General features: G+C 39.2%; 1 pseudogene; it reads right to left on the bottom strand.

Moving 5' to 3' along the window:
- Positions 1–21,502: 21,502 nt before the first annotated feature.
- LOC132653389 (small nucleolar RNA SNORA17) lies at positions 21,503–21,626 on the bottom strand (annotated as a pseudogene).
- Positions 21,627–24,779: the final 3,153 nt, after the last annotated feature.

The following is a 24,779-nucleotide window of genomic DNA, read 5'->3' on the forward strand; positions in this document are numbered from 1 at the left end:
ATAAAGCCATTGGTGACATTGTCTGTTGAACTTCAGTGTACCAAACTGCTCTCTGGAACACTTTTGATTTGAAAAATGTCCAATATGATTTTTGTGATCAAGTAGTTTTACAATACAATTAGTTTAGAAGAACTTAGGTTTTGGTCAACCATTTAGAGGGCCAACAGTGACTTGTATACTAAAGACACAAAGAATTCAAAAGTAAATAGATCTGTTTAGCTTTTGACCATGGATATTCTCTTTCTTTCTTTTTTTCTCTTTCTTTCTTTCTTTCTTTCTTTCTTTCTTTCTTTCTCCTTCCTTTCTTCCTTTCTTTCTTTCTTTCTTTCTTTCTTTCTTTCTTTCTTTCTTTCTCCTTCCTTCCTTCCTTCCTTTCTTTCTTTCTTTCTTTCTTTCTTTCTTTCTTTCTTTCTTTCTTTCTTTCTTTCTTTCTTCCTAGGGGTGTTGGAAACCCACTTGGGAACCATGATTGTAATAAATGGAATTTTGTCTGGGCCTAGCATCTAATTTTGTTTTACTCTTGAGTCTGGTCATCTTTATTTTAATTTAGTGTATCAAGGGCGTAGGGAATGAGGTAAAAATTAGCATAAGAAAGAGGACAATTGACAGAGAGGAATACTGGAAACCTCACTCACCAAGACCCACATACAACAGAGCATGCTCATAAAACAGTGTGCAGGACACAAATGACATATAAAGGTCCCAGTCTACTAGGTACTTGTTTTATTAAGCTTCTAATCTTTCTCTTTTCTCTGGCCCACTTCATCTCTTTGAAGTCCTTTTTCTGTTAATAAAGTCTCTGTTTCTTTGTCTATCCATGTATCCCACCCAATTTCTTGTTTGGGGAAGCATGGATCTCGAAATTCAGGTGGTCTTCTATTGAACTCCAATATCTCCAGATAACATCAGCACACAGAACTAACCTGCACAGTCCTAACACAAATGGCTACTAAAAAGATAGTGCTTATGCTGTAAGTCTGAGCAAAAGCATATTTCATTAAGATTGAACCTTTGGTTGATTATCTAGCACACTCTGGTTAAGGGAATGGATTCTCTGGCAAAGGTAGAGGCTAACATTCCAGTTGTACAGGGTCCATGGTCTTTCCTTAGGAAGGCAGGACCAAACTAGGAAGTCACATTTACTTTAGCTATGCTGAGGAGATAAGTGGAATAATTATTCCTTTAAGGAGACAGGATACCTCCTCTAGAGGAGTGGCCACAGACTGAGCAGACATGAGGTTCAGCTGAGTCTGCCCACCTGTCTGAGTTGACACTGTTTATATCAAAACTGAAAGGAGAAAGATGACTGACGGAATCCATCATGGCCAAATTGATTAAAGCAAGCAATTAATTAAAGAATTTTTTTTTTAATTTGTATACATGGGTTGCTTCCCCTTAAAGCTGGGTTCAAGAACTTATCCTCTGCCTTGGCTGTGCGGAGGATAAGCTGTTATGTAGCTCAGTAGTAGGGGGTTTCCAAATGGGACATTTGGCAGGCAAATAGGTGCAGTTATGGAAACAGAACATGAACAAGTGGTCATAACAAGGTAGTCAAACAACAGGTAGTTATAATAAGCTTTTGAAACAAAAGTAAGGTTGCAAGATGGTCATAACAACGTTTGAAACAAAGACATGGTTGCCATTTCCTGGAACAGGCAGTGCAGAATCATTTGTATTTAAAGTTACAGGAGGGACCTAGCCCCATCCTTAAGATACAGTTTTAATTGTAAATAGGAATGAACCTAGTTATCACCGTAAGATGGCTTTTAAGTTCAAGATGAAGCAGGATGATTTAACAGACACAACTTCTTTTCTTCTCCTTCTGGCATACAAATTGTTTTTTCAAACCTTCTATATCTTGTTTATTTTTCAGAATTTATGAAAAACAAGAAACCTTAGCCATAGCGGCCTAGGTTCATGATAAGTGATTTGAGAAACTTGTAAACACTTCAAACATGTCTCATGCTATCAGGGGAGCATAGCATGTATCACCTGGACAGAGATGTGAGAGGCCAAATTACATAGCCCTAATAGGTCCAGTGACTCTTTCCATGTAACTTGTGAGTACTGAAATATTTATTTACCATAAATGACAGAGGGAAGATGGAAACTCAAGATGATGAGATACATAAAGGTCAGGAGAATTCTCAGGAAAGTGGAGAGAAAGGCCAAGGTAAAATCAGCAAACCTGTGAATGACAAGGCTGAAATATGGGGTAAGAGAGAGAGGGGAAATAATAATGGTTCACAGACCCCACATAAGTAATTGCAGAAACCAATATGGATGTAAGAGACTTTAAGTCTTTTTGTATTTTTTGTTTGTTTGTTTTTCTTAGTGAGATGAGCGGTTACAAAGGTGTCAATTTACTGTGCACAGGCAATGTGACCTTCTGGCTTTTGCCCTGTCATTTGTCATCTTCCCTGTGAGGGCTGTCAGTACAGACAATTCTAACTGAATATCTTAATTACTATCATTTTAATCTATAGCACATTATAAGGCTTAGGAAAATCCAATGTAGAAATTAGAGAAGAGTCTTTCAGCACCTAGGTAGAACCTATCTACACTGCTAGAAAAGTTAGCCCGGCAATATTTTAGTTTCAGCTAGATGCTATCAAAGCTAGTTCATCACTGATCTTAATTCTCTACCTTCTGCAGTAATTTTGCAGATGATTTGCCCCTTTGTGAGTCTTTGTCATATCGCCAATGATTTTCTTCCTGATTCCCTAGATTAAAGGGCTTTTAAAATATATATCTTAACTATCACAATTCGCTGAATATTCTTTCTTTAAATTGAAGGTGAGGGAGAAAGGAAAATGTAAAATTGCCCATTTTCCTTTAACATATGAACCTACAGTTAACCTCAGTGTTGAGTTGAGGTTTTTTTTGTTTTGTTTTGTTTTTTTTCATTTGCTGCTTTCCTCCAAGCAAATGTTTTTCCAGCATTGAGGAGAATGAGTTATCCTCACAAATGTCCAAAGTTACCTCATCGTGTCAGAATCATGAAGGTGAGGAAAGAAATCACTTTGCTATGAATAACCAGGAAGAGAGCTTTTGCAAGCGCTCTGAACGAAAACTTTAACTATGAAGTAGTTGGTTTGAGAAAAAAAATTATGTAGAAGGAAAATGTTTAGTTATTTGTGAAGATAAAGTTTTAACAATTATACCTCATTGGTGTAAATAAAACTCAGTTTCTGGCTTCTTTTAAGTCTGTTTTCTACCAGATTGTATCCATGAATTATGGTTTTGAATCTAGAATAGAAAATGATGACAGCTGATTTTTTATGAAGCTGCCCTCTTACAATGTTTAATTACTTTGTCTTACTCTGTTTCTGATTTCAGGACATGGATAGAATGGAGATAAAAATAACTTTAAATCTAGTTTAGCTGCTTGCTTCATGATGCCCTAACAGACTCCAAGTGTGGCTGTTGACTCAACCTCATCTGTATCCCAAGTGCAATATTCTGACCATGGGGCTAATTAAAAAGGTTGAATGGCATCAATTCAAATTGGGAAAAATTTCTCAGTTTCTGGAAGAGAGAAGTAAGAGTCCTCTTAGGAAAATAGGTAAATATCAGAAACAGTTCTCACACTTCAATTCAGAGAATGGTATCTTTTAAATGTTTTAATTCGATTCAAGTGCTTTGTATGTCTATGAAATGTGATATTCTTTTAAAGAACATTAGGTTGAATATAAAGAAACTTTTAGACTCTCCAGAGAGACCTTTCATTAGTGGTTCTTTTTACAACATCTGGCAAGTGATTTTTAATAGGCTGAAATTAGTGTCTTTTTCTTTTCAATTTCTATGCTAAAACTATTAGGAAGATTACTTGTGGTCTAGAAAACTAAACAAAAGTCATAATACTTGCCTTGGTTAAAACGTCCTTTGTAATTCATGTGGAATATAAAAGCAGATTTTGTGTCCTTGGGAAATTTGAGCACCAGACTGCAAGTAGCTCTCTTTCTGTACTATCCAAGATCCAGGGGTACACAGGAACAAAACACAGCTACTAGCAGGGGCACTCCACTGCATCTGAGATTATAAAAAAACTACCAACATTTTCTTCCTTAGAGATTCCATGAGGGAGGTCAAAAGAGATAAGGAGACCTGTAAAGTAGCACACACCCTTACTCTCAAGGCTAAGACAGGAGGAATGTAAATTAGAGGTAGCCTGGGGGTATGCAATACTAAAACTCTGCCAGAGATAAAGTGAGGAAGCAGAACAAGTGAGTGAGAGAGTTGTTAAAAAACAAAACAATTCTTTCTTTAGCTCTCTAGCCCATTTTTAAGTGTTTTACTTGATTTGTTGCTTTCTAACTTCTTGAGTTCTTTATATATTCTGGATATCAGCCCTCTGTCAGATATAGCATTGGTGAAGATCCTTTCCTAGTATGTAGGCTGTCATTTTGTTCTGATGACAGTGACCTTTGCATTACAGAAGCTTTTCAGTTTCATAAGGTCCCATTTATTGATTGTTGCTCTTAGAGCCTGTGCTGTTGGTGTTCTGTTCAGGAAGTTGTCTCCTGTGCCAGTGAGTTCAAGGCTCTTCTCCACTTTTTCTTCTAACAGATATCATGTGTCTTGTTTTGTGTTGAAGTCTTTGATCCATTTGGACTTTGGTTTTGTGCAGGATGATAAGTACGGATCTATTTGCATTTTTCTACATGTAGATTTTTAGTTCGTGTCAGCTTTATTATTTATTTATTTATTGGAGAGGATGTGGAGAAATTTTTATTTTTTCTTCACAATCTTAATTTTTTAAATATTAGTTACAGCTTATTAACTTTGTATCCCACTCCCTCCCTATCCCACCTTCCCTCCCTCATCTTCTGCCTGCTCCTTTCCAAGTCCACTGATAGGGGTAGTCCTCCTCCCCTTTCATCTGACCCTAGCTTCTCAGGTATCTTCAGGCCAGGCTGCAAAGTCCTCCTCTGTGGCTTAGGAGGGCTGCTCCTACCTTTGGGGGGGGGGCATGGGTCAAAGAGCCAGCCAACCAGACTGTTTCTGACATGAACTCAATGGCAGTTTTATTTTTAATAGCCAGAAGCTAGAAACAACCCACATGTCCCTCCATTGAGGAATGGAAACAAAAATTGTAGTACATTTACAATGGAATACAACTCAGCAATTAAAAACAAGGAAATCATGAAATTTGCAGTCAAATAGTGAGAACAAGAAAAGATCATCCTGAATGAGGTATTGTAGAAGCAGAAAGACACACATGGTATATACTTACTTTAAGTGGATATTAGACATATAAGATAGAATAATCATACTAAAATCTGTACACCTAAAGAAGCTAAGCAAGAAGGAGGACCTTGAGTAAAATGCTCAATCTTCATTCAGAAAGGCAAATGGCATAGACATTAGAAGAGGGAGAAAACAGGGCACAGGACAGGAGTCTACCATAGAGGGTCTCTGAACATTCTACCCAGCAGGGTATCAAAGCAGATGGTGAGACTCATAGCCAAACTCTGGGGAGAGTGCAGGGAATCTTATGAAAGAAAGGGGAAATTAAAGACCTTGAGTGGACAGGAGCTCCACAAGGAGAGCAACAAAACCAAAAAATATGGGCACAGGGGTGTTTTCTGAGATTGATACTCCAACCAGGTAACATTTATGGAGATAACCTAGAACCCCTGCGCAGATGTAGCCTATGACAGCTCAGTCTCCATGTGAGTTCCCTAGCAATGGGAACAGTGACTGTCTCTGACATGAACTCAGTGGCTGGATCTTTGATCACCTCCTCCTGTTGGGGGAGCAGCCTTACCAGGCCACAGAGGAAGACAATGCAGCCAGTCCTGATGAGACCTGATAAGCTAGGGTCAGATGGAAGGGTAGGAGGATCTCCCCTATCAGTGGACTGGAGCAGTGGCAAGGGAGGAGGAGAGGGAGGACAGGGAGATTGGAGGGGATGATGGAGGGGACTACAGCTGGGATAAAAAGTGAATAAATTGTAATAAAAATAAATTTAAACAAAACAACAAAATCTCCACAGGGCAACAGACATGAGAAATATTCAGACACACTTGCAGAAAGAAGTTACCTGTATCAGAGACTATAAACAGACCTATAAGGAAGAGGTGAACATATGAGCTGTTACAATGAATCACAGAGTCCAGAGCCATGACAACCAGCTGGTAAGAGGTAAAAGTGAAGTGTTTACCACACCTTCCAACATCCCTGGCTGTTAGGAATACACAGGTGAATACATTTCTGCCAAGAAAATCTTAGTAGAAATGTCACAGGCAGTCACTGAGAAATATCCTTCCCAAGACAGGGCTTCTCCATGTCATCTTCCAGCCCTATCATCCAGATTGTGGATGCTGTCATATGGGCCACTGGCACCTAGGTTAATTGGTTGATGAGGCATAAATACCTTGACTTTCTACTTTTTGATATTAACTAATACTAATCAGCTTTGGACCACCTACTAACACAGTATTTGTTTCACTCAGCCTAATGTAACTATTAAGTGATAATTGTGGCTGAAGGTCTCTCTAGAGAATATTTGAATCACAGCAACTATATGAAGAGTTTGGAGTTATTTGATGAAGGTATTGCTAATGAAAGTTTCAACTATAAAATGCAGTCTGTCGTTGGATGTGCTTAAGTGAAGTTCTCGAGTCAATGGATGCTGATAGGTTGGAGAGCAAAGGTTACATGTCAGAAGTGTGTTGAACTTAGAGGTGAGGCTGTGGCTTTTCTATTGTAATAGGAAGAGTTGAAATCGATAAATGAATGAAAAAAATCTGTGTCATTTGCACCCAGATTATACCTACTGTTTTAGATGAAGCCGTGTAAATGCAGGTGTAGGCAGAAGGCTATTGTGCAATTCAAATACTGATTTTTATACCTCCCCCATATTTGGTTTCAATCCCTGTTTTGAGAATCTTCATTTCTTTACAAAGAAGCGTTTAAAACAAGCAAGTACTTGGTTGTATAGTTTGAATGAGGGTATGTTCCTAACCATATTTTTTTTCTTTAAAAAATTAAAAATCATATAAAATTCCTGATTATTATCATTTGTCATGCTTAGTTTAATTGCCAAATTGAGGTAACTTTAGAAAAGAGTCTTCATGGTGGGTTGTCTTGATTGCCTTGCGGGAATATTCAGCCTACTGTAGCTCGCTCCATCCTCTGAGTAGTTTAAGGTCCAGACTGGAAAAGAGAGAAAAGAAGCTCCCTGAGCACGAGTAAGCAAATGGGAATGTGCAGGTCTTCATTTCTCTGTTTGTGGCTAAAGATGTGATGTGACTTACTGTTTAAAGTTCCTGTCACTTGATTTGCACACATTAGCTGTACTGGAAGTGAGAGTTATGCGTTAAAAAAGTCCTTTCTTTTCTGAACTGTTTTTTGTCACGGTGTTTGATCACATAAGAAAAAAATTAAACATCATTTTATTCAACATCACAGTAAAAGTTCTACCCAGTGCAATAAGGCAAGAAAACAGGTAATCAAAATTTATAAAACAAAATGTAAGACTCTCATTTTTATGAATAGCAAATCAAGAAAATTTTATAGAAAAATGCAATGAAATTGGCAAAGAGAAAATAATGATAATTAAAACGTACTGAAGGAGAAAGAGACATACTACATACAGCAGATGCTAAATGGGAACAGCCAAAGATACCTTTTAAAGCAACAGTGATAATAGCAGCATCATCAACAACAGTGCAGCCAAAGACAATCAAAAATACTTTAAAATAAAAGAAAAAAACAACTGTTCACTTATAACTTTATAAACAAAATTTAAAAACAATTTTTAAATCTTAAAGACTGAAAGATTTTACAAAAAGAGATAGAGATGTTTGATTATCAGAAAGCCTGCTTTATCAGAATGGCAATGCCAGCTCCTCATCTAAGGTGAAAATAATATGAAGTGAAAATGTGGATCCAGAAAATAAACTCTTCCTATTCTTCCTATGCCATAAGTGGAAAATGTAGAAGTTTTTTTTTCTCTGCAATCTAAAAGTTATTTTTTTTAAATTACTGGTTTGAATTGAAAGTAAAGACAATGTGTTTTGAAGTTTGCAAAATGTTTAGAGATAGAAAGATAAAGAGTAGAAAGAACAGGAAGGAATAGAATGCTATGTTATTCTAAGTTAACGGTTGAGAAGTAAAAGAAGTGAATTTTTAAGCACAAACCCTGAATGAAAACAAAGAAATACTCCAATAATCCAGCAGTGAAAATGAATTAGGATATTAAAAATAAACAGACAAAAATGACACAGAAGAAAATAATAAGGCGAAACCCAAACATGTGACATCGTAAAATGGTGAACATGTGATTAATTGTGTAAAGTACAAAATTTCCACAGTTCAATCAAGAGGCAGAGACAAAGGATGAGGATTTAGTTTAGTGGAACAGCGCTTGTCTGTGTGAGGTCCTAGGTTTAAACACTCGTTTGAAAAGCAAAGTATAGGCAGGGATTGTGAGACACCAAGACTACGCAACCATGTGTTACTTACAGAAATAATTCTTTAAATCTAAAGATGAAATACTTTAAATTCAAAACTCTGGGAAAGAATACATCATGGCTAAAACATTAGGAAGTGAATTACAAAGGTGATCATATGATATAAACATAAGAATTTTAGCAAAAATGAATAGCTCTGTTTTTTCATTATATAAGATATATTAATCCAAAGTGTATGTGTTCCTTAAAAGCACTTTAAGTAATATGCTCTAGCAGTCCATAGAATTGAAGAAAGCAACAGGCAAGTTCATTATTATAAATATTTCAACTTTCTTTAATTTTGTTTTATTTTTATGACTTTTATTAAAAATAGATTATTTTCTTACATAATATATCCTGATTATGATTTTTCTTCCCTTCTTTCTTCCCAGTTCTACCTTTCCACCTATCTGGACTTACTCTGTTTGTGTCTATTAGAAAACAAAGGGATAATAATGAAATAAGCTAAAAATAATTAAAAAATATAAAAGCCCTGAAATGATATTATAAGAAACCTCCAAAAATGCTGTTGAGTTCTTTTTCCATTGGCCATTTATTGGTGAGCATGTGGCCTACTTGTAAGACTAGTTTGTTTCTCCAGTGAGACTCCCTTGGAGGAAACTAAGTAGCTTTCAATGCCTCTTTGAGTTGGGGGCTGGGATAAAACAATGGATGGGGAGAAGAAAGTTTGGCAAAAAACTGGTTAACCCACTGTAGAAAGATGCAGAGAGGAAGAAGATGTCATAGCAGGTGGTCTGCTGCAGAGGTGGGCTGAGATTGGGGCATTGGATTTGGAGGAGGGAACGGAGAAGTTAACCTAATCTGCAGTAAGCTTACCTTCTTCTTTGACCAGAGTAACTTTTAGATTTCCAGAATATGCCTGCTGTAGTCTGTAGTCGGGGGCTGGAATAAAATAAAGAGTAAGAGGAATGGAATTTGGAGAGGAAGAAAACTTTCATCTCTCAAAAATAATAGAATGAGCAAACATAAAATTAAGCTAATAGAGAATAAATCAGTCTCAACTAATGTGAAACAGATTGGCATTTCTTAGGTATTTAACATCAGTGTATGTCTTTTTTTTTTTTTTTTCATAGTGTGTATTCACTAAGATGGATCACAGAACTTCTCAATAACTTTAAAGAAATCAACATAAAATATTTCCTTTAACAACAAGAAAATTATTTTTAAAACACCAGTAACAGAAGTTGAGGCTGGGTGTGGTGATAAGGTTGCTGCCACTGCATAACAAGTCCAGACTAGCATAGCACTAAAACACAACCCCTCCCTCATCCCCCAAACTGTAAACTATAAACTTTTAGAGGATAACTAATGGAGAGTGTAAAAAAAATAATCACAATGAAAATGAAAGATATTTTGAGTACAATAGATAATTGAATCATGATATAGAAAATTTTGTGGGATATAAACAAATAGGGTTAATAAAAGAAAATTTGTACACTATGTTCTGAAGTTAGAAAATGTAAATCTTGGATACACAGATGAGTTAATGCTGTGTATATGTTTATCCAAGTACATTACATGATTGAGAATGATAAGAGCCAAATTAAGCAAATCCTTTTATTATTAATTACCAAAGACTGTATAAGGCAAATGACCAAAAAAAAAAAAAAAAAAAAAAAAAAAAAAAAAAAAACTTGACTAAAATACATTTGAAATGTTTTAAACTAAACACTTTCTCAAAAGAATTCTTTAAGTCCTAAGGGCTTCACTGGTGAATTCTATTTTATTAAACAATTAAAAAAAAAAGTCTACCTATCATATACTGTTGATGAAGTAAGTCTCAACTCCTTTTAGTAAACCAGTTTGTTTCTATAAAAACAAATGGGTATTATAGGAAGGGGAAATACTGAACAATAATTTCATAGACACACACAAATATACTTAATAGAAATTTAGCACCTGAAATTCAGTAATGTATAAAAAGTATAAATGGTTATCATCATGTGGAGTTCAGTGTGAGAATTCTGATTCAATATTTCCCAGAGCATATAAAAAAACAATAAAAGCAAAACTGCATCATTTCCTAAAACAACAAAGAGCAAAAAAACAAAACTATGTAACTTAATAGCCATATGTTTAAGTTAAAAAAGAGAATATAGCTCAGCTATATAGTGCTTTTTTTCTTTTTTTTTAATGTGTGTAAAGGCCCAGGTTTTATCACCAGCACTAGAGAAAACAAAACAGGTCTTAACAAGGTAGTATCCAGATAAATTTTTATGAATATGATGAAGGACATACAAAGGAATGTAGTGAAAGTTGTAGTTAACATTAGAAAAGTGTATAATTTGCCTTAACATTAAAAACAAGAAAATGAATGTTCTTAATGTTATTAGTTAGACATGTAATAGAACTCTTATCTAATGCAATAGGATAAGAAACAAATAGGATTTTGTCCTTTATTTTAATTTATACTTTCACATAGTTCTGCACATACAATCATCTTTTTCCTATAAAAAGGTTTTCTCTGTGTGAATACATGCTTGTCATGTGTTGTTATGCTCATGTACTTGAAAACAGAGATTGATGTCATGTAGCTTCCTCTCTTTTTGTAAATTTTATATTTTGAGAAAAAGTCTTTTACTAAAACTGGACTTTGCCCACTCTGGTAGACTGGTTGACAAGCAAGCTCCAGGAAATCTTCCTCCCTACACCTTCGTAACACTAAGATTATAAGATCATGTCACCATATTCAGCTTTTATTTGGGGACTCAAGATCTGGGATCAAGTTTCAAGTTTTTTTTTTTTTTTTTTCAATGCAGTTTATTCAGGAACCTTGAACAATCATCTGACCCTGGGGAAAGCCAGCCCACAGCTTAAATAGCCTCTGGGTAGCCAACCCCAGCGTGCCACGTGGGCAATGCAGATAGGTCCACATACATGGAAGCAAGCCAGATCCTTGGCCTTAGCCAAATGTGGAGTTGTTTGTGACAGAGAGCACTCATCATCGGGAAGGTGGAAGGCGGAAACCAGTTCCATCTTTAAGGTGTGGCATTACGTAGCTCTCTACAGTTCCCCATTTTTGTTTTAGAAATAAATTGGGACTTTGTACCAATGTTCATTTAGGTGTCATCCACCCAAAGAGCATCAGACCCGTCCGATACCTTTTTCTCAGAGGCGGGACCTGGGGCATCAACCCGCATGCAATCAGACTTGCTCTTCTCTGGGTCGAAAGCAGCTGACCCTGAGTGCAGTGCTTAGCCTCGCATCCTGAGCGTAACATTTTAGCTTTTTATGGTATCCAACCATGCTTGGGGAGACTGTCCTGATCAAGTTTTTATGCATGAGTGACAACCAATTTACTGACTGAGTAATCTCTGCAGTCCAGTATACTCTTAAGGTGCCTATACAAAATTTTTAGAAACAAATGACTGTATGTGTGTGTATATATACGAGTATGGAAATATATATATATATATATTCTAGAGAAATTATTTTATTTTACATAAAAACTTATAAAACTCAACAACAATAAGTATTTTTTTTTACTTTGTTTTTTATTATTATTCAAAGAAATACAATGGAGCAGTTCAGCAAAGCTTCATAATTGTCAGACAAGAAAATCATGTGGATTCCAGTCTACAAAGACTCTGAAAATAGTATCGAAAATAGAGAACATGGTATAAAACATTTAACATAATTAAGTCATACGTATAATTATTTTAACTGCTTTCAACTCTGGGAAACTATACTGTGCTTTTATTAGGATTTATTTTTTTAATGCTTTATTAATTACACTTGATTCACTTTGTATCCCCCCTGTGGTTCCCTACCTCCTCCCCTCCCAATCCCTTCCTTCCTTCCCTTTCTTCACGCATGCCTTTCCCCAAGTCCACTAATAGGGGAGGTCTTCTTTTCCTTCCTTCTGGTCCTAGTTAATTAGGTCTCATCAGGAGTGGCTGCATTGTCTTCCTCTGTGGCCTGGTAAGGCTGCTCCCCCCTCAGGGAGAGGTGATTAAAGAGCAGGCCAATCAGTTCATGTCAGAGATAGTCCCTGTTCCCATTACTATAGAACCCACTTGGACATTGAACTGCCATGGGCTACATCTGTGCAGCGGTCCTAGATTATCTCCATGATGGTTCTTGGTTGGGGTATCAGTCTCAGGAAAGACTCTGGTGTACACTTGTACAACCACTCTGGAAATCAATCTGGTGCTTCCTCAGACAACTAGGAATAGCACTTCCTCAATATCCAGCTATACCACTCCTAGGCATATATCCAAAAGAGGCTCAAGTACACTATAAAGACATTAACTCAACCATATTTGCAGCAGCTTTATTTGTAATAGCCAGAACCTGGAAACAACCTAGATGTCCCTCAAGGGAGAGATGGATAGAGAAATTGTGGTACATCTACACAATGGAATATTACTCGGCAATAAAAAAAAGGATATCATGAAATTTGCAGGTAAATGGTGGGAACTGGAAAACATAATCCTGAGTGAGGTATCCCAGAAGCGGAAAGACACACACGGTATATACTCACTCATATAGACATATAATATAGGATAAACCTACTAAAATCTGTACACCTAAAGAAACTAATCAAGAGGGAGGACTCTTGCTAAAATGCTCAATCCATATCCAGAAAGGCAAAGAGGATGGATATCAGAAGAAGGAGAAAAGAGGGAACAAGTCAGGAGCTTGACACAGAGAACCTCTGAAAGGCTCTGCCCTGCAGACTATCAAAGCAGATGCTGAGACTTATGGCCAACGTTTGGACAGAGTGCAGGGAATCTTATGAAAGAAGTGGGAAATAGTAAGATCTGGAGAGGACAGGAGCTCCACAAGGAGGGCAACAGAACCAAAAAAGCTGAGTAATTTTTTTTTTTTTTTTTTAATGAAACAATGGCCAGAAACTTAGACCGTTTCAACAGATGGTAAACAAATGGCTGGTAAGCATAGGAAGAGATATTTAATGTATATTTGTATCTGGGAAGTTAACATTAAAAGTCAAGTAATTTTAAAGGATTAATACCTTACTTCTATGCCTAAAATATAAGAGACTGACAATACCAAGTGTTAAAATTCAGTTAAGAAGCCAGATGTGGTGGCATAAACTTTTAATCCTAGCAGGTAGGAGGCAGAGGCAGGTGGATCTCTGCAAGCTCAAGGCCAGCTTGGTCTACAAAGGCTAGTCAACGTTACACAATGAGAGGCCTTTTCTCAAAAACCAAACCAAACCAAATAAGAAAAGATTAGGAATCTATTTTTTTTTTATATGTAACAAGTAAAATTGGAATAAACATTTAAACTTTGGGGTAGCATTTTTTTTTAAAGTCAAGCAGATCAATTACTATAAAAGTCTGTCAAATTTTTATTGAGCAACATGTTTTGTGATTGTTAAGTTTGTCCTCTTGTTACTACCTGTGGGGCCAGGAAGCTGTGACTGGGGTAGCTGGTCCGGAGCAAGAATATGGTTGAGAGGTGTCCCAACTCCAGAAATCTTATCCTCTTGAGATCAGCAGGAGTAGGACTGCTTCCTCCCTGCCCTGGGTAGCCCTGTGCCCCCCACTTCTGACACCCTTGAGGTGGTCACATAGCCTGGAATCCAGGTTATAGGTTAAATTTCCTCTTTTCTTATAAGGTCATGTCCAACAACCACCTGAAACTGTTCTTTTGAAAATAAGGCATTCCTAGCATCTTAGCCCTTGCCAATGATGTATTCCCCACCCCCCAATAAACCCTCTACCCTCTTCCCAAATGTTGAAATAGCCTCTGTTCCCCCAAATTAAATGAGCTGCTTTACTGAAACTGTCTCCCTAGAATGCTGTTTTTTGAGTGCTCATCACCCATGAGATTCTGCATTGCACCCACCCAGCCTGGCTTCCCTTCCTCCAGTAGAGCTCAGTGCACCAAGCCCTGGGTATCCTGAGGGATCAACCAGGTGGGAAAAGAGTCTCAGTGAGAAATTATCTACGTGGTTTAGACTGTGGGAATGTGTGTAGATCTCTATTATCTTAATAGAATTAATTCATGTGGGAAGTCTTAGTCAACTGCACAGCACCAAATCTTAGGCAAGAGGTCCTGAATTACTTTCCAGTAGAGAAGTTGAGCCATGCGCTAGGAAGCAGGCAGACAAGCAAGCAAGCATGTTATGTGTTTATTTCTCTCTGAGCTTGAATGTGATGTGATCAGCTGTTTCAAGTCCCTTCTGCTTTTCTAAGATGTTGGATTATAAACTGGACTTATAAAATGAATAAACCTTTCTTCTACGTTTTTCTCTCAGGATTTATATTCATAACAATAGAAATGAAACTGAGACATACCCAAAATAAATAAACTTCCACATTGATATTTATATTAGATTTACTTATTTTAGATCCAGGCAATTTGTCAAGTAAATGGGTTTTATTCTGAGTACAATTTCACTGACATCTTTTCTTATCATCTAATTATCCCTTTTCCAACTTGCATTAAGCTCAATTTGTTTCTTTTTCTTTTTCTTTTTATTTAGTTTCTATGCTGGAAACTTCGTTTACTGGTCTTATGTGCCATTTTGCTTTTCCGATACGCTCCTTTAACGGGATAAATATTTTTTCAATACTGATAGTACACAATGTCTACAAGCTTAGTTGTTTTATTTGAGACAAATATTTTTTCAGTGTCTTTTGTGGTACATTTTGATACATGTATTATTTGGAAGTTTTCCAGCTCTCTTTCTGTTATTGATTTCTACTTTAATTACCCTGTTATCTGACAATATAATTTATATTATTTTGGACTTTTAAAAAATGTTAATGTGTGCTTTATAGCTTGAATAAGGTCCATCTTGGAGCACATTTCATGTGATATTGAGAGGAATGTGTGTTTGGCAGCTGTTGGAAAGAATATTCAAATTGATTGATGTTGCTGTTCAGGTCAATGACATCCTTACTGATTTTCTGCCTACTTGATCTATCAATTGCTGACAGAAGGCCGTTGAAGTCCCTGAACATAATAGTGGCCTTGTCTGCCTCCCCTTCAGATCTATCAGTTTCATACTCAATTGTTAACTTCACCGATAGTTACTATCATGTTTTTGCTTCTTTTGTTTTTTGTTTTTAGAGAATTGACTTGTCCTTTATGATTCCCTCTTGTTTTCAAGTCTACTTTTTTTTTGTTTGTTTGTTTGTTTGTTTTTCAGCTTTTAGGAACTTTATTTTCCTTCCACGGTTTTTCTTCCTTACGTGTCTGTAGAGGAGCTCAGGACCACTCAGTGGTGGCTCCAACCCACTCGGTAAGGTACCTTGCACTGCAGGAGCTGGTAACCAGAACTCAGTGGCTGGCTGGATATTCCAGGCTTCAGTAGATAATTGCTGAATGGGTACAGAGGCCACCTCACAACCTCAGACCAGTCTGCCACCTCTGGCTAACAGCAGTGAACTCAGGAGCTGGCTCAGTCCATTTGCCCTGGAATTCCTCCTTGAATACCACCTTCTTAGCAGCAGCCTGCTTCTTTTTCTCAGTCTCCTCTGGGTCTCTGTGGAAGTAAAGTTCTGGCATGTCCTCCCATGGGTGCTCACTGGAGATAGTGTCACGCATGCAGAATATTTGGACCAGCATCCACCACATCAGACTCACTGAGTGAGCAACTTTGTTGGTACATGGGATGGCAATGTCCACATAGCACAGAGAAGAATCTGTGTGGCACAGAACAATGGAGGGCTGGTTGACATAAGAGGCCTCTGTGAAGGGGTGGTGGTCAGCCCTGGGATCAGTCACTACTAGAAGCCATGGCTTCCTGAAGGCTGCTTTGATCTTGTTAGTGAAGGTCCCACGTGTGAAGGGGCCAGCAATTGGAATGGCTCCAGTGGCAGCAGCAAACTTCAGCACAGCTTTCTGGCCAGTGTTCCTGGAGGAGATGACGCTGACATCAGCAGGGTTCTCAATGGCAACAATAGCCCAAGCTGCAAGCAACAGCTTTTCCCAGGTCTTCAGATTTATGATGTAGATTCCATCACTCTTTCTTTTGTAGATATATTACTCCATCTGAAAGTCAAGCTTGGTGCCACCTAAGTGGGTTCCTGTGGCAAAGAATTTGAGGACATCCTCCTCCTTCATCTGCAGGACGTCAAAGGCTCTGGACATTGTGTACATTTCCGGTTAAGTTACAATAGGAATCAAGAACAACACCTTAGGGACCCGTCCCTGGGCAGTGTGGAAAATCTCAAGTCTACTTTTTAAAAGAGGTTTTTCTTCCTTTTTCTTCTTCTTTTTTAATCAGAAGAATAGTTTGCCTTTCTCCAGTCATCTGCTTTTAACTTGGTTCTTTTAAAAATGGGTTTATTAAAGAGAGTGTGTTGTTGGCCAGTTTTTTAATAATTTTTATTTTTATATTAATCACAGCTTATTTATTTTGTATCCCAGCCATGGCTCCCTCTCTCATTCCCTCCCAATCCCACCCTCCCTCCTTCATCTTCTCCCTGCCCCTTTCCAAGTCCACTGATAGGGGACATCTGACCCTAGCTTATTAGGTATCTTCATGACTGTCTACAATGTCCTCCTCTGTGGCCTAGCAAGGCTGTTCCTCCCTTGGGAGTAGAATAGGTCAAAGAGCCAGTCATTGAGTTCATGTCAGAAATAGTCCCTGTTCCCCTTACTAGGGTACCCACTTGGATACTGAGCTACCATGGGCTGCATCTGAGCAGGGGTTCTAGGTTATATCTATACATGGTCCTTGGTTGGAGAGATAGTCTCATAAAAGACCCCTGTGCCCTGATATATTTGGTCCTTGTGGAGCTCCTGTCCTCTCCAGGTCATATTAACTCCCCCTTCTTTCAAATGATTCCTTGCACTCTGCTGAAGGTTTGGTTATGAGTCTCAGCATCTGCTTTGATACAATGCTAGGTAGAGACTTTCAGAGGCCCTCTGCAGTAGGCTCCTGTCCTGTTACTTGTTTTCTCCTACTTCTAATGTCCATCCCACTTGTCTTTCTAAGTGAGGATTGATCATCTTATCCTGGGTCCTCTTTCTTGTTTATCTTCTTTAGGTGTACAGATTTTAATATATTTATCCTATATTATATGTCTAGTATCCACTTATAAGTGAATATATACCGTGTGTGTCTTTCTGCTTCTGGGATACCTCACTCAGGATGATCTTTTCTAGATCCCACCAGTTGCCTGCCAGTTTCATGATTCCCTTATTTTTAATTGCTGAGTAGTATTCCATTGTGTAAAAGTACCACAATTTCTTTATCTATTCCTCCGTTGATGGACATCTGGGTCGTTTCCAGGTTCTGGCTATTATGAATAAAGCTGCTACGAACAAGGTTGAGCAAAAGTCCTTGTTGTGTACTTGAGCATCTTTTGGATATATGCCTAGGAGTGGTATAGCTGGATCTTGAGGAAACACTATTCCTAGTTGTCTGAGAAAGTGGCAGATTGATTTCCAAAGTAGTTGTACAAGTTTACATTCCCACCAGCAATAGAGGAGGGTTCCCCTTTCTCCATAACCTCTACAGCATGTGTTGTCACTTGAATTTTTGATCTTAGCTATTCTAATGGGTGTCAGGTGAAATCTCAGGGTCGTTTTGATTTGCATCTCTCTGATGCCTAAGGACGTTGAGCATCTCTTTAAGTGTTTCTCTGTCATTCTATATTCCTCCTCTTTTTGATAATCTGTGCCTTCTTTTCCTCTTCACTTTGCTTTTCAGAATCAGAATCTCACTGTGTATCCCACACCACCCTCCACTTTATGATTCCTCTGCCTCTGCTTCCTAAGTGCTCAGATGACAGACAAGAGACATCATGTCTAATAGTTTAATCTTTTTTGTAATCTTTACACTGTTGGTCTTTAAAATAATAAATGCTACATATGAATTAATATCAACCTTGGTTGTAATTGTTTTCCATATGTTACCAGAGGCTTTTTTCTTTCAGTTCTTTCTTTCTTTTTTCTTTTTTGGAGGGAGTGGGGGAGTGTTGGATGTATACAACAGAACAGGTTTATTTTATGTTTTTGACTTTCTATTGGTTCTTTGAGAATTTCATATCATGTTCCCTAATCCCACTCATCTTCCCTTCCCCTCATACCTACTCTCGACCCTTGCACCCTCCTCATCAACAGAAAAAAATCTCACTGTGGAAGCTGTAGTGTGTCAGTGCGTACCACAGTATACCCTTTTGTCCTCCCTCTTTGCTTGCAAATGTTCGTTGCAATGACTATCTAGTTTGGTAGAAAGTGTCTGGCTTCTCCTACTCTATCAGTACCAGAACCTCTCAGATGTTCTGTTGTTCCTCGGTGTCATGGAGATGGTGCAGTTTTGAATCTGTAGGACAGGCCCTGTTGTGCACTCCAGCAGTTCATTGACAAGGTTGATGTTAAGGTGGGCCAATTCAAAGCCTGAATCTTGGCTTCAAAGGTATCTGAGCTGGTGAGCTCAGCTGCTCTCCTACTCTCCTGTCCTCAGGGCTGGCTACCACCAGGGCCAGCCCTATATTGCTGCCTAGGCAAAGTACAGGACCTAAACTCAAGAGTGTTTTAGCTGATGTTCTCCCCCTCCTGCCATGACCCTGGGGCCAGCTCTCCTGTCTGTCATAGATGATAAGGGATGAGGGAGGGGAGAAGGACATCTCTCCCTAGTCTACATCACCACCCAAGACAAGCTGCAGGGCTGGCATTCCTGCTCTCACACTCTTGTGGCTGGCTCACCTGCACCCATGGCACCAGGATGAGCATTACTGTGCTGCCCAGGTGAGGTGCAGGGCTTGCTCTCCCCAGTGCTGCAGCAGGTGAGAACAGGGACAGCTCTCCTGCTCTCATTTTCCCCATGGAGGGGGTACCTGCAAGCGATGGGGAGGGCAGAAAAGGATGGGAGAGCAGGTTTCTCCCTCTCATTGCCACCACAGAGTAGACAAGAGGCAGGGCCAGCTCTCCCACAACCCCCACATCCAGGGTAAGCACTACTGCACTGCCGGGGTGAGGTGCAGGACCTCCTGAGAGCTGCGGCAGGTGAGAAGCAGTACCAGCTCTCCCATTCTGATGACGTTGGACCTGCTCTCCAGCCTGCTGTAGTTGGCAAGGGGTGGGATGTAGTGGAAGTTTTGGTTGTGTTATGATGACATGATTTTGTTGTAGTTCCAAGTGTGGGATGTGGGAATGCTTTGTCCATAGCTGATGGCAGCCTTTTAAGAGGCGTGTGATCTTTGCCATCTGATAAACAGCCTTGTGAGAGGGCTACTGATCTTTGTGCCTCACCTGCTGAGGGATGAGGGGGGAGGAGGGTATCTCTCCCTAGTTCATGCCACCTCACTGGAGACAAGTGGTAGGGCCACTTCTCCCAAATTCATACTCAGGGCAGCTTATCAGAAACTCTTGGAATATGAGGGCTCCCAGTGTCCTGTTGTTCAGATTAGAACAGCTGCTTAGGGGTGGAGTTAGTTCTCCTGATCTTATGCCTCCAGGGCCAGCTCTCCCATTATGCCTGGTCCTTCTGGCATAAGTATAGCCATTTTTGTTTCAGGCCCACCAGCCACATCATCTTAACTTATTGCTGATGTAAAAGAATCTCTGTACAAGTTCAGGTTGCCTATGTTTATGCTCAGCATACTCTGTGGCCTTGTTTCTAGAAATGTCACAACCATAAGCGCAGCTGGCCCTAACCTTACTTGGGACCAATTAAATTAAAAGTCAATTAGAACTGCTTGTCCAGTTAGCAAAAATAACTTGAGTCAAAACTGACCACCTTGTACCACCATCCAGCCCCCTCTACGAGCTAATTGTGGTTTTTGCCTTTATAACCTGAACGTGGAAAATGCGTGGATGTCACAGTTAGGCTCCCAAGTCCTTCTGACACCCTGATTGCAATCAGTTTGAAAAATGATCCCAATAAACCGTCCATAGCTAACTGAGACTGGAGTTTCATTTGTGTGGCAATTCTTGTACTATAACACAGGTAAGGGGAGGGACCATTTCTGCATAGCCCTCAGAGAGCAGCTCAGAGCAAGGGCATCTACCTGTTCTTTGGTGGTAATAGACCATTGCTGCTGCAGCACAAAGGACCCAGACGTGCCCCCTCCTAACCCCCGTGGCAGCACAGGCCATGGTCCTGTGGCGTCACTCCCTACACACATCACGCTGTTCCTCACTATCCTTCAGTCTCCAGTTCTGTCTCTGTTCATTGTGCCCACATCCTTGTATCTCTTTCATTTCTTCACAGTTTATTTGCTCCCCTTAGTGGAATCTAGAGTCTGGAGTTGTCTCAGGAGTGCTACAAATTGTCTTGTATTACGGCACCAGGCAGGGGTCATCTTGGGCATGGTCTATGCCTCCCCAGGCCTGCATGGTGCTGGCCTGGTGATCATCTCAGGCTAGCTCCCTGTCGGAGTCACATTGTTATTTCTAACAAAACTTCAGTCACTCAAGTTCACTAATAAAACCTTAGGAGCCCAGTGCTGGGGTGAAAGCTCAGAGAGGCAGGGAAAGCACCCAGCTGACCTTCCTCCTCAGCTGAATTTCCAGAAGGAAACTCATGTCATCTCAAAATAACCCCTACCTGAACGGTCCTTCCTTCTACTTACTGTACATCTCTCCATATGTCCTTCTGACTTCTTCTTACTCTCTATGTTTTGTTGTTGTTGTTTGTTTGTTTCTTTCCTATGTTCACTCCCTGTCACCTGGTTGCTTCTTCAACCTCTTGACTTGTGTTTGAGTTTATTTCAACATGTTATAACATTCAAGCAGGGAGGTCTTGGATTAAAGGTATATGCTAGGGCTGAATCATATCACAACTAGAAAAAGGCTATTTTTTTCCCAGTAAACAATACAAGCTTGGGGTTCATAGTGTGATCACATATTCAACACCACCACATAGCGCCCGTCTGGTGATCATCTCAGGCTTGCTTTTTGCCAGCCCCAACTAAGTGGCCCCTTGGGAGGCTCATCTGTCTCAGACTCACATCTCCCTGGGACCTGTGGTCTCAGGTGGGGCTTCTTTTAGTCTCCAGCTTGCTCCCCTTCTGGGAGCACGCTGGTTTTCTCAGGCTAACTCCCTGTTCCCTAGTGCCAGACTGGTGGCCATTTCAGGCTTACATTTTTCAGGAAATGTTAGGCCACCAATTGTTCAGATGTTTATAGGTCAGACACTGAATGTAGATGTATCTTCTTTCCTCTCTGCCACCTATTGACACACATTGGAGGAACACCTGAAATGACTCTTGAGATATTTTCCATTTATTTATTAATTTATTTTCATTACTCCTTGGTCCTAGCTCCCTCTTCCCTGTTCTTCTGGTCCTGTCCTCATGTCCCCTCCCTCCACTTTCCCCTCTCCTTCTTATCAGAGTAGGTGAAGCCCACAAGGGGTATCAACCCACCTAAGTACCTCAAGTCACAATAGGAGTAATCACATCCTTTCCTACTGGGGCCTGACAAGGCGGCCCAGCTGGCAGAAAGGGATCCAGTGACAGGCAAGAGTTGGAGACAGCCTCTGCTCCCACTGTTAGGGGACCTATATATTGACCAGGTGCACATCTGCTACACATGGGCATGGGGTCTAGGTCCAGCAAATGCATACTTTGGTTGTTGGTTCAGTCTCTGTGAGCCCCAGAGGCCCAGATTAGTTGACTCTGTAGCTATTTTTGTGGTGTGCTTGACCCCATGAGCTACCCCAATCATCCTCCCCACTGTTACACAAAACTGTCCTGCTTGGCTTGTTGTTTGTCTGGGGTTCTCTGCCTCTGTTTTTATCAGCTGCTAGAGGAACTCTCCCAGAAGACAGCTATGCTAGATTCCTGTCTCCAGTCATAACAGACGAATAATGGCAGTCGTTGGCTCTCACATCTGGGGTAGATCTCAAGTTGGGCCAGTCATTGGTTTGCCATTACCCCAATCTCTGCTCCTCCTTGATTCCTATGCTTCTTGTAGGCAAGACAAACTTTGAGTCTAAGGTTTTATGGGTAGTGACCCCCAGTCTCTACTAGAAGCCTCATCATGGTACAAGAGATGGCCACTTCAGGCTCCTTATCTCTGCTGCTAAAAGTTTCAGCTAGGATCATGCCCATGGGCTTCCAGGAACCTTCCCTATCCCAGAGATGCCGCTTCTCTCCCCAATTTCTGTTCTCTATCCCAGTCCTATACCCTCACACACCCACCCCTGCTCTCTGCACACTTGGTCCACACTACTGTTACCCTCCCCACCCCTCTTCCACCCAGTTTCCTCCCTATATCACCTTCAGATGTCTATTTTATTTCCTGTTTTGAGTGAGATTCAACATCTTCCCTTTACCCCTCCTTGGTTTTTTTGGTCTGTTGATTGTATTGTGGTTTCCCTGTACTTTATGGCTAATATCCAGTTATAGGTGAAGAAACACCATGTGTGTCTTTCTGAGTCTGGGTTACCTCAATCAGGATGACCAAGTGGGGCAAAGACTTCACCATAAAACTTGATACACTAAATCTAATAAAAGAGAAGGAGGGGAAAAGCCTTGAACTCATTGGCACAGGAGACCACTTTCTAAACAGAATACCAACAGTCAGGCACTAAAATCAACAATTAATAAATGGGACCTCATGAAAATGAAAAGTTTCTGCAAGGCAAAGAACACTGTCAATAGGACAAAATGGCAGTCTACAGAATGGGAAAAGATATTCACCAATTCTACATCTGACAAAGGGCTAATATCCAAAATATACAAAGAATTAAAAAAAGACATCAATAAACCAAATAACTCCATTAAAATGGAGTACAGAGCTAGACAGAGAATTCTCAATAGAGGAATCTCTAATGGCCAAAAAGCACTAAAACAAATGTTCAGCATCCTTAGTTATGAAGGAAATGCAAATCAAAATGACTCAGAATGGCTAACATAAAAAACTCAGATGACAGCATGTGCTGGTGAAGATGCAGAGCAAGGGGAACACTCTTCCATTGTTGGTAGGAGTGCAAACTTTTACAACCACTTTGGAAATCAATCTGGAGGTTTATAAGAAAACTGGAAATAGATCTACCTCAAGATCCAGCTTTACCACTCCTAGGTATATACCCAAAAGATATTCCATCATACAACAAGGACACTTGCTCAACTGTGTTCAAAGCAGCTTTATTTGAAATAGCCAGAAACTGGGAACAACTTAAATGTCTCTGAACTGAAGAAAGGATAAAGAAAATGTGGTATATTCACACAATGGAATATGACTCAGCTATTAATACAAAGAAATCATGCAATTTACAGGCAAATGATGGAACTACAAAAATCTTTTAGTTAAAGATTTTTAAGTGATTCTATTCTGTCTCTTAACATATACTATCAATCATCATTGTTTAAAAATGGCTTAGTGCTGTATTTAGTTTACAATATATGTTTTAACTAATATATATGTATTTAAAATTAGTATCATACATTTTCCTATGTGGTACAAGTACATGATAAAATACTTCCAATTATCCCCAATAAAATAAAATTCCCAATTATCCCCTTTGTCCTACGTTGAACCGTCTTTAGTAAAAACTTATAATCACAAACACTGTTATTAACTTTAATTTTTTGATTGACTGCAGAAAGATGAGTACTTATTTTACTTCCATTTTCTTTTCCTAATGAGCTTTCCTTCTTATGTGCACTGATATTTTTGTCTGTATTGTTTTCATTTTCTTTTATGTCTTTCATGTGTGTGTGTGTGTGTTTGTGTGTGGGTGTGTGTTTGTATGTAGATGCTCCTACACTTGTTTATGTATGTATGTGGAGATCAGACTACAATCTCAAGTGCTGGTCATTAAGAGCTGTTTCCCTTATTTTGGAGACAAACTCTTTCTGGCTTAGAGAATACTAAGTAGGAACAAATGGATGTCTACCAAGCCCTAGGGATCAGCTTGGCTTTACCTTCCCAGTGAGATTATAATATGCTCCACTAAGCCTGAAGTTTGTACACAGGTTTGGGGAAACAAACTCATGTCTATGCAGAGACACCTCCATACTGAGCTGACTTCTCAGCCCTTGCTTTATTTTTCTGAAAAATTTTCTTTTAATATCTTGAAGGGCAGCAGGTCTACAGAACACAGTTCTCCTCAGATTTTATTCTTTGACAGTATCTTTATATTTCCTTGACTTTTAAATGATTACTTTATTTATCAGATCATTTTATTTATTATATTGCCCCCCCCTCAACACCTTAAAGTATGGCATTTTATTCTGGTGCTCTTCAACAATCTCTGTTGTGATATTAGCTGTCATTACTTGTATCACTTGAAATATGCCCTTCAACTGGCTTAAGATTTTCTTTAAATTTTGAATACGCTGTTTGAAGGTTTAAAATTTGTTGCTGTTAGTTTCATCTTCCTAAGTGTTTTTTAATTTATTTTTCTATTATTTATTTATTGCA

Source organism: Meriones unguiculatus, chromosome 3 (assembly GCF_030254825.1).
Source record: "Meriones unguiculatus strain TT.TT164.6M chromosome 3, Bangor_MerUng_6.1, whole genome shotgun sequence".
Classification (NCBI taxonomy): domain Eukaryota; kingdom Metazoa; phylum Chordata; class Mammalia; order Rodentia; family Muridae; genus Meriones; species Meriones unguiculatus.